The sequence below is a fragment of the Columba livia genome, chromosome 1 (genome assembly GCF_036013475.1).
Source record: "Columba livia isolate bColLiv1 breed racing homer chromosome 1, bColLiv1.pat.W.v2, whole genome shotgun sequence".
NCBI classification, from domain to species: Eukaryota; Metazoa; Chordata; class Aves; order Columbiformes; family Columbidae; genus Columba; species Columba livia.
Window position 1 is genome coordinate 191,461,120 of NC_088602.1, and position 15,152 is coordinate 191,476,271.

Genomic DNA, 15,152 nt, shown 5'->3' on the forward strand with positions numbered 1-15,152 from the left:
CCTATTTTAAAATAACTAGAATAGCCTGGAAATTGATATATCTTTCTTATGAAGTTATTATTCTTAATGTTTCCAGAATGAAAAACATATCTACTCTAAGTTGTACTTCTGTACTTGCCCACATTTCAGTTTCAGATCAAATCAAACGCAAACCTAAGAGTGAATTGAACAACCACTACACAGGTTTTTTGTTTGGATGAAATGTGTAATAAATTTTTATGCAGTCTACTTTATCTTCTACTTCTAGAGACACTGAGTAAAAAAAACATAAAGCGAGAGAAATAGGTGCATAGTTTTGATTTTTCATTTTCTATATCTGCTTACATTAAAGCTAGAGGTAAAATTAAATCATAAATGTTACGAGCATTTGTCAGGCTAAGGAAAGCTATAGTTCAAAGAAAAAACAGTCAAATTGTATATTAATAGAGATCTAGCAGAGCAAGCAAGCTACTAATATCCTTTATCTGTCCAACACCAGAAGTGCAACACTCTCTGGAGCATGCATAGATTGTATCTAGAGAACATCAACTGATGTCGCTCTCATTGTTTTTTCCTACCTGAAATAAAGCAATGACAAAGGGAAAGTGAAATGGAGAGTAGTGTAAGTAGATACTGAGTTTAAGCTACTAAACCACGAATATATTCATGTTACTGCAGGTAGGTTGTCAGCCAGACTATACTCCAGTTCCATATTAAGTATGGTAATGTGCCATATTTGTTTCCTTATTCCTGTGCAAGAGGACTTCATGCAGCAGACACTGGGAATGACAGACTAATAGTTCCTTCCTTGGAATTGTAAGGGGAAGGCACTGTCATGTGTGTAGTATTTGCCTTATCAGCTGACTGTTTAATGTCTTTTAACTGATATCACCACATGAGAGATGTAATGAAAATAAAGGGGAAAATCTAAAATAAAGTTTCTATTTACCATGAAACCGTAAAATTAACCAGCAGCTGACTCACAAGGTATACCTTCATTACTGAATGATGTAGTGCAAACAGGAAAGAAGGGGGTTTGGTTCACTGCAATCTGTGGTTGTTCTAGGACCTTATGACAACTTCATGTCTTTGCTGGCATTAGAGTTTGCACCAGTAACTGGTACTAAGTCCTCACCTTCCATGCAAAGAACATGAACTGCAAAAGGACCTTGCAAGCATAGCAAGGGTGGTACTGACTCTAAGTTTTATTCCATTCTGCATCTGAAACTTTGGATCTAAAATGGAGAAAAGTGCTTTGAGCATGGCAGTGATGTCCTCATGGACATATCTCAAGACTTGATGTATAGACATAAAGCAAATATGCACCAAAAAGGGGAACCCCTCTTGTGCACTGAGCAGCTAATATCAATGCACCCACTATAACCATCACCTGCAACAGGCACTGTTTGTCAGAGTATACAATACATTCAACAAGTAATCTCAACGATGTGAAAAAAAAAAAAAGAAAAAAAAAAAAAAAACAGCAATGAAACTGACAAGTCCCAGTTATGCTCTGCTGATTTTAATCAGATGAGTTAATTAATGATTTAATTATTCCTTTGCAACCAAATATAGTGCAAATATTAACAAAATGAATTCCGTTACATATAGTAGTGAAATTTGGTGGAGATGCTGTCAAAGTTGTATTCACTGTACTGTGGGCGTGGCCTAAAGATGTTACATGTGGGGGAAGCTGAGTCTTATAGAAAAAAAAATACTTACAGCTTTCTAGAGACTATAACCTCTAACTAACTCATTTCTGGTTTTAAAAAAGTTGCTGGGTTGGACCAGATATAGCTGCAGCTTAAAGGGTGCCTTAGTGCAGAGCTTGGATTTGCTGATGTCTTGAGATTCAGTGCTAGATGCAGTATCAATTCTCTGAAATCCTCAACTACAGAATGAATACTTTCTGTCAGTCTGTATATCCCCTGGGGAAACATAGACGTCAAACTATTTCTGCAGTTGTCCTTCAGTGAAATTTTTCTCATACGGTTCTCTTTGAAGCTTGGTGTAGTAGTATGCTCATTAGAATCCATTCTCCTTCCCTCCTGGCTGACCAATTTCCAGTCATACCAGAGCTATTCTTTCTATATTTTCTGTGCCAGTTTTATCACATAATTTTATAAATTCAACTCTTTTCCTAACTAATGTTGATTTTTTTTTTTTCCCCCACACAATATAAAAGTCTTTTTTGACATGTTTCTGCTATCAGAAAGCTCCACTTTGTTCTCGGCAGTTCTGCAGGGTGATACAATTTGAATCCTGTAGAAAACAAACTGCCACTGGACTCACACCATAACTGCATCTTTTCATTGTCAGAAACCAGCCATTGTACATTTCACTACTATATGTAACAAAATTCATTTTCTTAATATTTGAACTATATTTGGATGCAAAGGAATCATTAAATCCCTAATTAACTCGTCTGATTAAAGCCAGCAGAGTATGACTGAGACTTGTCAGGTTTATTGCTGGTTTTGTTTGTTTGTTTGTTTTTGTTGTTTGTTGTTTGTTTGTTTGTTTGTTTCTTCCACATCATTGAGATTAATGTTGAATGTATTGTACGCTCTGTTAAAAATGTTGACATGATCAGGCCATCATGGATTGAATATTTATGTCAGAGACCTCTGATGATGACAAATGTCACATAGATTTGTTTTATAATCTGTTACAACACCGATGACATCAAAGGTACTACACCTGCCTAAGCACAAAGGAAGAACTACACCCTGAATCCTTATGACTGAAGTAAATTACATTTTTATCATTTTAATCTTAATAAGGAAGAGATTATGAAGAACTATTTTTTGGTGTATATTGAACAAAGTAAAAATTAAAGTCTAATTGAGAAAAATTAAATTTTTATCAAGTAGCTCTTCTCCTTTAACTCCAAATTTGGCAATGTTAGTTCACAGAGGTGACAGACACCAACAAAGGGAAATATAATCTCTCATATGATTAAAAAGTTTAATATCTCATGTTTGCTCTTTATGTATCAAAGCTAACCCCACTTGGAAAGGGGCTTTTGTAACAAAACACCAACATAGGTCAATCTCTAGGTTACACAGGTAAAGAAGGATGAGAAACAATGTGTTGCAGAAAACAGTTTTTGTATAGAGGTGACTTTACTGATCTTGGTAGTGAACCCAACTAATGAAAAAGTAAATTAAACAAACAAACAAATAAACAAACCTGTCGAAGTATGAACTATAATATTACTAACATATTACAATTTTGTAAAATCGAAAAATCTACACTTCAGGTGACTGCAGACATGCTTTACTCAGGGCATTTATTCACTCATCTGGAACTCAGTCTTTTTCCTACCTTTCTTTAGTGCATCAAACATTGTGATGGAAAATCCCTCAACTTATGATTCACTTTGCTTCTTTAAAAAGAGCATCTTCTGTTGGAAATCTGACACTTGGAGCAGTAGAGACAGGCAATTAAGGAGTAAGAGTAATTACAGGAGGAGAAAATATTATTGCACATACTACTAAACAATGAGACACTATTATAAGACATCCTTACAACAATGCAGAGGTTAATGCATTTTGAACATAACCACCCAAATACTTCTCACTCTTTGACCCAGTTTAATTACCCTGAAAATGAGTACAGAATAAAGAATTTTGATACTCAGTTGTAAGAGGCATTCATGAAAACCTATATTCTCCCTTCCAATTGAAATTCCATTTCCTGCCAGATGAACCATGAAGTGGTAACAGCTTGGGGCAACATTTTTGATATGAGAGCCCTCCTAGAAACAGGGCTTTTAGAGAAAGTGAGAACCAGAGAGACCAAGAGAGGCGTATACAATGAGAATTGATATAATAAAGGACATATTTTGTTAGAATATCTAAAAAATTATTTAAAAGGAGTTAATATATTACACAAATAAAGCTGATTGATTGCATTTGCAGTGTAGTTAGGCAATTTTAAGAGTGCCAGATCAGTATTCTCGTTCTATAATGCCCATGATAACTCATCATATTTGCTTTCCTACTTGTAATCATATTTTATTTTCTTTACCAGAATTCTACAAGTAATTGCTGGTGGCATATAGACTAAGTCACAGATGTTAGAACAAAAGATAAAACAAGTACACTGAATGTATATTTTGCATTTACACCAACAAAGGTTGTCAGCTGTTCCTTCCTTGCAGCTGTTTGAAGGTCTTGCTGTCCTGTCCCACTAGAATGTCTATGTGTTGAGAGACTGCAGTGTGGCAATGCTATTGTTAATTATTTCATTCTGTTTAATTGTAGTTAACATCAAGAACAACAGTCAGAAAATATGTGATATTAACTGTATGGTGTATTTTCGCAAGTGCAGTTTTCCTGAGGCTGGCAGAAGACTTCTACATGGAAAAACTAGTCTGACAAATGTCTATTTGTCATATCAGCACATCAGACTCTACAGGAGGGTGACTTCAGTTTATCCAAGTCATGTTTAAGGCTTAGTGGACCCTTTCCTTCACATCTGTACCGAAAATGGATCAAAGAGGCAATTTCTGATGCCTTTTTTAAGTTCTGAAATTTCATGAAACAGACATATTTAAACATTGCTTCATTGATAGCCAGGAAACAATCCAGAATACATGTTTCCAGGACATACCCTCACAGTCATTCACCATTAAAATGTGGCCTTTTACTTAAAAGGCACTGCTTTCAACAGAAACACTTCAATGCACCTCCCTAACACTTTCTACAACCGTCATGCAGAGCTCCCACTGGCTGCACCTGAGCCAGGATTTCTGTCCCAGTGTATCAGCTGTGGAGGGAGACCAGTACAGAGATGTTCAAGCACCATGACAGAGTTGCTTCCAGAGCCACGTGTCATTACATATCCTTGCTATTCTGGTGTGGCTGAAATCATCCTGGAAACAGCATAGCCAGCAGGTAAGTACCCCTAGCAAATACAATACTCGTGATGTGTGGTGATGATAGCGTGGCTGTGTCAGTGGCTTCACCATCTTGTTCACAGTATGTTTGTATACATTGATTCAAGCAGGGCTCTGTCTTGCAGGTGAGTTCAGATTACCACAATTCAGAGGTAGCTGTAGAGTTCCTAGCAGTGCTTCATCACACCAGGCACATCTGCTTGCCTTGTCTAGTAACAATTTTCCTCTAGATTTAGTAATTAGTAAAACACCTTCTATAAAAACAAAATATATTCAGTGGTGAATTTTGCCTCACTTCATATTTGGGGTGAAGTGATAAACAGAATTGTATCTTCAGTCATGACGCTGCAGACTTCCATTTAAATTAAGTCAATAGGAGATTTAACAATGACAGGACCTCAGGGCTGGACCCATAAAGTCTGTGACAAGCAATTGAGAAATCAGTCTTAGTTTGTCACTTTAAAATCAACAGTCTCAAGTGAAGGATAGGTTTTTAGATCCAAGGTTTGTACTAAACTTTCATAATAAAACACTGGACAGCCAGGCAGCAATGAACGTTGATTTACGGTTTAATGACAGCATCATTATCAGAATACTGAACCAAAACCCCTTATACAGTGGTCAATAATTTACCTGAGAACAGACCTTCAGTAGGAAAGAGCTAACCTGATCATGTGAGATCCCAGATTGCTTCTACTGTGGCAGAGACCATGTAAATAAATTTGCAGTCCTCAACTGGGAAAAACAAGGTTTTCCTGATCCTTGATACAAACTTTAATAGTAACAAGTTTCCAAGCTTTTTCTCAGTCAGTGACTCCTGCCGTAAAACAAAGTGAACACTGATTGATGAGGTTTTCAATGAAATCATATGGTGTCAAAAGAGGGAAAACACACATTTACACTAGAATGGAATACTGAATAATCGATTTTCAGATACTGGTAGTGTGACACAAATTAGATCGATTTATTTGCATGCATAGACAGGTGATGAAGAGAACTGGGGATCTTCATGCACCCAAACCTTCTTGAGTTATCATTTTCTTGGTGGATTTTCTTTGCTTTTGAGGTCTTTTTTCACCCCGTGGAATTTCAGTAACTTCTGGACTAGATGTGCATATTAATTTGTATGATGTTGTAAATACTTTTTATAATGTATTTTCCAGGATGTATGATGGGTAAAAATAGTTTTAAAAGTCTATAGAGTGATTTTATCTTTTGTCAGGCACATTTCACCCATTTTTCCATTGGCATATTCTTCAGGCACAGATTTAGAAATTCAGTGTGTTTCTGTTGTTGCCGTTGTTTTTCATTGTTAGACAAATATGTTGTTTGAACACATTTCAGCATATTAGTATTCAGAAATTATTTTCAGCTCACATACTTGTCAACTACTATATGTGCAATATGTCAAACCCATTAAAAAGATATGTTTGATATGATTTGAAACACTTTTCTTTTTAAGACAGGTAAATATATGCATAAGAGTCAGGTAAATTTGAGTGAATATAGTGTATCTAGCTACAAGTATTTGGTAGGCAGGCTGTGGCCTACCTTGAACTTTCAGTCTGACCAAAATATGTAACCTATCTAAAAGGTTTTGTTCTTCAAAATCTGAGTCAAGTTAACCTTGGCCAACTGCCAGACACCAACCCAGCCACTCACTCACTCCTCCTTCTCAACAGGACATGGAGAAAATAAGATAAAAATCTCGTGGGTCAGGATAGAGGCAGGAAGATCATTCATCAACTACCATGAGAGATGAAACAGACTAGACTTGGAGAAAATGAATTTATTTTGTTGCCAATTAATAGCAGAATTGGATAGTGAGAAAATGAGGACAAAAACTAAACTGCCTTCCTAGATCTTCATGGCTGGTACAATAATGAACACCGCCTCATTTGTAACCTTATAAAAGGTGTCACACACCATAAGAAGCAAGACTAGCAAAGGAAGGGAAAGAAAAACTTAAGTGACCAAAAGCCTTGTATTCTTCAGACAATTTTTCCAAAAGGAAAGTAAAAACTTGCTTCTTTATAAACTCTTCGAAAACATACATACAGAAGAGAGCAGGTTTGGATATGATTCATAGCTCTTTGCTGGATTTATTTGCTTTTCTGTATGACTACTGAGTTCCTCCTAAAACATGTTTTTTATTAGACTACTTGTATTCTATGAAGTTTCTTTTTCTCTCACAGGTTAGATGCAATGACATGGTTGCTCAGACTGCATAAAAGACCACAAACTAAGTCACTGAACACCAGCTGAAACTGTCCCATTCCTGCATGTGGCCAGCCCCGGGCTAGGAGGAGAGAGGTCACCCCACTCTCCACGCACCTTGACCAAGATCCTTCCAGGTGCTTGGAAAGGTACTCAAAGCTTAGACATCCCATGAAGTCTCCACAGGGCTGAGGTGGCAGATGATAGGTAAATGAATGTAAATTATGTGCTATATCTTACCTATCTCTGTCTTGCCTACAAATCAAGTAGAAGTAGACTGGGGTGTGAACTAAGGGGCAAAACACAAACTTTCTTTTCCCTTAAATTAAATTTATGTCTGGTTAGCTGAACCCCAAAACTTAAAATCAGAATAGGTGCAGCCAGGAAACTATTCAGAGACTGGTTTGGATATTCTAGTAAAGAGCATAGACTGAAGAGATATCTTTGACAAACCATGTTGTTTACAGGTCTAATGAACATCTGGTTGATGACCATGAACAAGAACTCACTTCTGAGGAGGAAGGTAACTGTAAGAATGATGTTTCAGATAGATAGCTGCTTCTTTTTCATTTTTTTCACCACCTGATCAGTGAGGAAGTGGTTGCCATTAAGTCAAACAAAAGATGGAACCACTGCATGACATTGGGAAGCACTCACCCATCTGAAAATGACAGAACAGTTTTAATTTCTCCTTTTCCAAGCCACATGGAGCAGATATTCCTGAGGCAGCAGTGCCAGAGAGAAAAAGTAAAAAGATATTGTAATAATGTCAGCTACATTAGGTACATTAGAGCCTCTCTAGAGTGAGATTTTGGGGAATACAGTTTACCACTACAATGCTGGTTATGCTGGTACATAACAGAAGACGCATCAGTATAGGCACAGAACAACTTGCCTCTGTTGTGTGCTTAAGCCAGGGAAGATTTCAGGAGCAGCTCAAGCACATTCATTATTTGCCAAATCTAGTCATACAAACTTGGTGTTTCTGCTCCTGGTAGAACACAATAAACTGTGCTACCTATAATGTACTTTCTGAAATGTTTCTTTATTCACTTCAGGTGAAATTCTATTTATCATTAAACTATTTATTCTAGTCTGGAAACTCACATCCATAAGCAATATTAATTAAAAAAAAATCCACAGAAAAAAACATACCAAGAAATTGAAAATAATGTTATTGAAACGAATCAAACCTTTTTAACATTAATCTCAGTTGTACACTGACTCAAAACTATTTTGCATTCAACAGCTCAGTATGGATTTGTTTCTCATACAACTTTTCCTCACTCTTCACTACCATCCCACCCTTTGCCCTTTCCCAGAGGCACCCCCACGGTGTCTGTGGGACTCAGCCATGCCCTGTGGTGGGTGGTTGGAACTGTCTGTGTCCGGCATGGGGCACCCCCAGCCTCTCCTCACAGAGGCCCCGCAGTCCCCTCAGCCAGTCCCTGGGCACGGACACATGGCACAATGACACAAGGACTCCAAAGAGCCAGAGGCAGCTCCTGACCACCTGGTGACGCCCCCAGAGATTTCTGCAGCCATGAGGGAAAGCTCAATTGTGGAGACTGGACAGTGTCACCTGAATTGTGATGAAGTTCTGAACATGCTGGTTGAGCACCAGTACTCACCAGTACTTGCAGTGTGAGATACTCACACTGCAACCAAGGCTCACAGTTATTATAGCTTCCCCAACAAAGCAGGATGCCTCTATTTTACTGTTTTATCTTTTGGTAGGATGTTACACCTATTTGATGGGATGTTACACTTTATCCACCAGTGGTTTTTCTCTGTCAGAAGAGTGTAGTACTGATAAGCAGCTCATGACAACTCCAAACATATGCAAGCAACTTTTCTGGTGATTAATGAGATGATTTAATACAACAGAACGGGGACATCTTATCTGACTGATAAAAGGCTGATCGTATCTGCTTCAGACTGTTCCTACTGAAAAAATGGAAGATGAGAGTTTAGATAAGCCCATGAATGAAAAATAATTTACTTCTCTCTTCTAATGGAAAGTGAGCATGAGGGATCGATTACTCCTGGTAATACAGAAATGTGTTACCCTTTGAAGGATCTGCATCAACCCTCCCCCTCTTTCCCTCATTACAACTAATTGTGTAATTTCTTAGAATTTATTTATACAACTATCAAGTCACACTTTTTTTTCCAGTAACATCTCAAAATTTAGAGATGAGTGTCAAAACAGAATAAAGACTTAAAGATAATTTATCAGGTGAATATTTTCTTTCCTTATTAATGCTCAGTTACTGCAGAAAACAACCCAAACAGTTCTTGTTATTAACACAAAGCACAATAGCCCTCAATAAATACACCAGATAAAATAGCACAGTGCTCCAAACATGAGTAGGTAATGTTAGCTTTGAAATGCCAGGACTCTCTTTTTTAAAACTTGGGAAAAAAGTTATCTTGGAACTTGTGTCCTCAATTTTCTTACTTTCCTGACCCTTACAAGTTTTGTCTCAAGCCTCCCTTTGGGGAGGCATTTAAAAACTTCCATGGCACTTAATTTTTGGAACATTTTTAACCTGTAAAACACATTAGGTCTAAAGCAAATATTACAAGGTGAGAGAGTACCTAAGTATTCTCTGGTGTACTCGATCAGCAACATTCAGAAAAGAGACGAACAAAGAGAACCTGGACTTTCTGCTCATCAATTCTATACACCATCAGTTTCAGATACCACTGGATGACAAACCCTGTCATATATATGTCAATCTCCATATTACGAGCAGTAAGGCTGTGTAACTCAATGACCGCAGCTGAGGACTGCTTTGAGAATTCTGTTTTTCAACACTTAAGAAAGTTTCCTTAATTTCCACCACTTAAAAGGAGAGTGGAAGAAAGTGCCCAGGAATTATTTTGTATGAATTGTAAATATCTAAAAATATTTTAGCTATTCACTGATAATTGAACTACAAAAAACAATTAAATACATTAAATACATAAATTAGAAAGACAGTTTCCTTGCCAGACTTTCTCCTCAGACCATCATTTTCTGCCTCATTTGTATTAATTCTTTTATAAATGACAGGGAGTACTGAGAAACCTTGAGAAATGTCATAGACAAAAATATATGCAGCTGTCCCCAAAAAGAACAGCAGTCTCTGTCACTTCCTACTTCATGTCATCCTTCCCCACATCCCAGCAAGATATCCAGCTCTCTCACTCAAACAAAGTTAAAAGGGCCACTTGTCTATTAGGAGGAAAGGATCATATTCTTGGATATTTTTATCACAGAGCTCATGATTATTTAATGAAGTTACAAAAGCATCAGTAGTGACAAATGGCAGGAAAAAATCATCATCTGGCAAAAACATGATTACAGAGTCCAAAATCTGTGGGAAAATACATATCACAACATGTATCATGGAAATATGTATCCCAAAGTAGTCACAGAAAAACTTTGGGGCATGGGAAGTTCTTCCTACTTATTTTAGAAAACTGCAATGCTTTCTGGCTTTCCATCGTCTTCACAGGTAATTGTAAAAAGAAAGGCAGATTTGCCCCAGACTCAGAGTTTGGATAAAACAGTATCAATTGTAAAGCTCAGTCTGCAAACCCAACACACATACCGAGTGCTGTACCTTGCATCCCTGGATGTGCTGCCAGAGACCCCGCAGACTGCCTGCTGGCGATCTCTCAGGCCGTGACGCATGACAGGCTAACTACTCTCCACATCCTACCAGTTTGGATTTTTGTGGGGCCTTGGGGTCACTGTCAGTAAGTAATTTGTTCTTTCCCTTAGGCAAGCTATGAACCCTGTTTTGAAGAACAAGAAAAAAGAACACTGAAACATAAGCAGCTGTTATGAGTGGTTATTAATAAAAGCACAGGGACCTGGGTAAAGCTGCAATATCAGACAATTTCGGAACAGTTGTATCTCGAAGGGTAAGTGTTCATAAGCAGCTGTAGCCAAATCCATAATGCATTACTGAGGAAAAGGGAAGACCCTTCTTCCTTTCCTTCCCCTCTGCAAGCTTCTGCTGCTTACTTGGCTCATCTGATGACACTATAGCTGAGTAACAGGCAGGGCAGTGACATGAACTCATGTGCAACCATGTGAGAGTCTGAGCTACTGTGAAGGAAGGATCACGTATGTGTCTAGAAGCAGAGGTAGTAGAAAGGAAGTGCAGAATGGAGGATGAGGGCAGAAAAAAGGAGGGAGAACATGGGAAGATTGTGTCTTCTGTTTGGATAGTTCAGCTGTCTCATGAAAACATGTCTATGAGGTGATTCCTGTACTGCACTATTTCACTGCATCTTGAGTATGTTAATTCCAGACCTGTGGTGGTTTTAGATGTGTTTTAAAGCCCCAACCTTTATTAATATTTAGCAATACTTTCTTTATTCTTTTACTTTGGAAATTAAGTCTAAAATGTGAACAGAATTGCTTTTTACACTGTTTTGCAATTTTCTCTAAATATTTTTTCTTCCATGCCTGCTGGATTTTGCTGCAGTACCCAATGGCAAAGAGCCATATACCATGTAAATTTAATTTGGTGTTTGCCTGCTTGATAGCATCCTGTTACTTTCTTCCTGAGCCACCAGTCAATTTAACTTTTGACACCAGGAGAAGTCAGGGCCATAACTTTCTACCCTCTTGAACTGCAATGTCTTCAAACTTTCCTTACTCAAATCTGCATTTCTTGCTCTTCTCCACTTTCTTCCTGATTTCTCCTCTTCTTTATGTTTATTTGCATTCCACATATGGAAACATTGGCATAGAAGAAAATTTTCTTGGTTCCCAGAATGTTCTTCAACCTATTTTCAACCTACATTAACAGAGATGTAAACTTGATTTTTCCTTATTGGACCATTGGGAATCTGGATGGCTGATTTAGTTGTTTGTAGGAGATGCAATCCTTTATACAGGAAAGCTAATGAAAACATTAAATATTAATATTGCATCCCTAATTGTATAATAAAGTGAAACATGTGCAGTTACAGTTAAAAACCTCAAGTCTAATTAGCAGTAGCCTAGAAAAATGTTTAAATGAAACACAGAACGTTTCGTGCTATCCAACTAACTCTGTTTCCTCATCCAGTTGTATTAATAATGACACTAATAAAATAATGTTAAAAAAATACAAAATATATGTGTAAATATATATATTTTTATTGTAAATATCTAAATGTCAGCTAAGGGATACCTTCAGGGTTTGGTAACAAAAGATTGCTTTGATTTATTATTATTGCTACTACACATTCTTTGTTTGTAGTGTTTATTTGTGGCTTTTATTTTCTGTATTATGGAAATATGGTAAAGAAAACAGTTGGAAAAGTCTGCATCAGCTTCTGAGTTACTCTGTAGCCTCACCAAAAAATAATCCCAAATTTATCCTGTTAATCTAATTAAAAAAAAAAAAAAAAAAACAAACACACACAAAAATACCCAAAACAACAAACACCCAACCAACTTAAAGCAAAACAAAAAATAAGAACAAAAACAACAAAAAAACAGGTTTTGAACAAAGATGTCACAAACATCACAAAGCCTTTTCCATTTCTTTTTCAAAAATCTCTGCTGAAACATCAGTGTCTTGTTTCGAGAAAATACTTCCGTGAGAGATAGGAAGGCAAGGAACAAGGTGACTATCCATTAGCAACAGCTTCTGTAGAATAGCCAGCAGTGTAAAACTAAAACCATGCTTGCCCATTTTCTCAAAGGTTACACATGGTTTCGGATTAAGAAAAACATCTTGTAATAACAATGCAAAGAGACTTTTACCTTTTAAATACAGACAAAAAGATGAAGGAATGTATTTGAATAACCAAAACACCTCCAAACCAAATAAACAGAATAGATATAGTTTTGTTTGCTCGTTTGTCTGTTTTTTTCTCCATTGACTGATTTAATCAATATTAGAACAAAGATTGGATAAAAAATTGCCCTTTGGTCAGGATTTTCTACAAGTGGCTATTACAGGGATTCTATTCTCTTTCTCAAAAGTTGCTCTTATAAAAGTTGCTCTTATTGCATCCCTGAGATGCAATTCCAAACAAAATAGATGCAACACAACAGACAATAATATTATTTCTTTTCTTTGCAATGTTTCAATGTAAATGCTTCATAAATATACAAGCTAAGTGCCTCCGTTGCTTATTGTTGAAACCAACAATAATACTAATATTATGAGGTCACAGAGACAGTATTTTCTGTTATTCTGGGGCACTTTTTGGTTAAATTTGAAGGTTTTATGTGCAACTGTAGCAAATCAAATGTGAATATGCTTCAGAACTGTTGACCTTTCCCTTCCTCTTACACAAACTACAAGCTTTAATTATGCAATCAGAGAAAGTTGATTGAAACTTAATATTGTCAATTTATTGATATTCCTTTCCAATTTGTTTCCCTTTTTCATTCGTTGTGGACAACTGTATCTCAGTGTTGAATTATTTATTTGTGATCAGCAGTGGTTTGACAAGGAAACGGTGTACCACTTTATCTAAATGAACAAACAACAGACTGATGAGGAAGTACATTTACGTAATGAGCATTTAATCTATACTTTTGAGAAATGCTTTAGGATTACTTTATCTAAAAATCACAGTGAGTATGACACTCACACTTTTTTTTTTTTTCCATTGCTTTAAAGTCTGGGTTAAATTCTGCGTCACTTGCACACTGAATTGAAAACAAAATATTGACTTTTCTCTCTCTAGAGTTTCTACAGGTGCTTTCCCTCCTCCTGCTTCATCATACAGAATGTACACGCATATTAGATTTGAAGCTTTACATACCAGAGATAAACGCTGAATTCCACAAGATAAAGTACCGAATTCAACACACACAAAACCCTCTGTAGGACAACCGTTTTAGGACAGGTTGTTTACAGAGGTCATGTTTCACTGGAGTGTATTTTCAGTTAATTTCAGTATTAATAACAATGTTTGAGGATTGTTACTTTCTTTATTCTTAATTTTTGCACATTTATGCAATGATGATGTGCCATAACAAATTTTAAAATATTATGAAAAAGGGCTACCACAAAATAATCAAGTTTGAGCTGCTAGGAGAGTTCAACTGAAAGCCAAAGCTAATATTCTTATTGTAATTCAAATTCATACCAGTTTCTGTGGCAGTTTTACCTTTGAGGTTTAATCAGATAAGAAGGTCCTGAATGAGCCATGTGACTAAGAGCCCGTGGATGTTTAATTGCTGAAAGGATCCTTACTACATTTGAAGCTGATGTTCACTGCAGATGAGCAGGAAGAAGGCTGGGAGACAGGCACTATAAAAACGTGTTTAAAATGTAGCCAGGGATTTATGCTGTGCTCCACTGAGTCCTATGTGCAGACCAGTCCATGGGACTCTTAGAAGCCAGGAAAAACTCAGTAAGAACCAGCTGCCCTCATCTTTGCCTGCCCTGCACCAAGGTGACCACAGTCCTGATCATGGAAACAAGAACGGTTTCTCTAAAAGAAACATTAGCAGAATGTTTAGAACACCAATTTGGGATGTGGTTTACCCAAGGCCATTCATGCCTCAATCAGGTGAAAAGGATGTTAGGACCAGGAGAGACATTTTCCAGGTAAGTTACTAGACTGGTGGTCAAGGTCTCTCCATTCCTCTCTGTGGGATTCAACTCATTCTAAATACAGATCTAAGCAAATCAGTTTCCTACTCAAAGTGGCTACTTTCCTCTACGGGCTATAAAAGTAACCTAAGGTGATGACCTCAGTCAGATTCAGTTCCAGACACTGTAGACATGTATAAATCCCACAGAAAGTCTTAAAAAATGTAAATCTTCCTGACACGGAAAAAAATAAAAAAATAAATTGAACAGTTAGAACTGTTACTGTGCAGTTTATCTTGCTCATGGCTGTTCCTTATGTTCTTCATCTCTTAGTGACTGTGAAGAGTAGTAATTCCATTTCTGGTAGTGGAGCTATCTTGATCTCAAAAGGAAATATCTCACCTCATGCATCCAAAAGTCACATCTGTCGGCAATTTCTTGTATGTCACTAAATCTGTCATCTACTTTCATGCCTGAGCATCTTATTTCATCATTCAGCTGATGGGACC

At 37.0% G+C, this 15,152-nt stretch overlaps 1 long non-coding RNA gene across 2 annotated transcripts in view; it reads right to left on the reverse strand.

Annotated features, from left to right (window-relative positions):
- LOC135578222 (uncharacterized) overlaps positions 1-15,152 on the reverse strand; it is a 74,663-nt gene that overhangs the window by 39,431 nt on the left and 20,080 nt on the right. Inside the window, exon 4 of one of the 2 annotated variants that reach the window (XR_010469597.1) lies at positions 15,046-15,151. This is a non-coding gene — a long non-coding RNA (uncharacterized LOC135578222). Of the gene's footprint in view, positions 1-12,331; position 15,152 lie in introns of those variants that run through there. The other variant, XR_010469596.1, reaches the window with a different exon arrangement.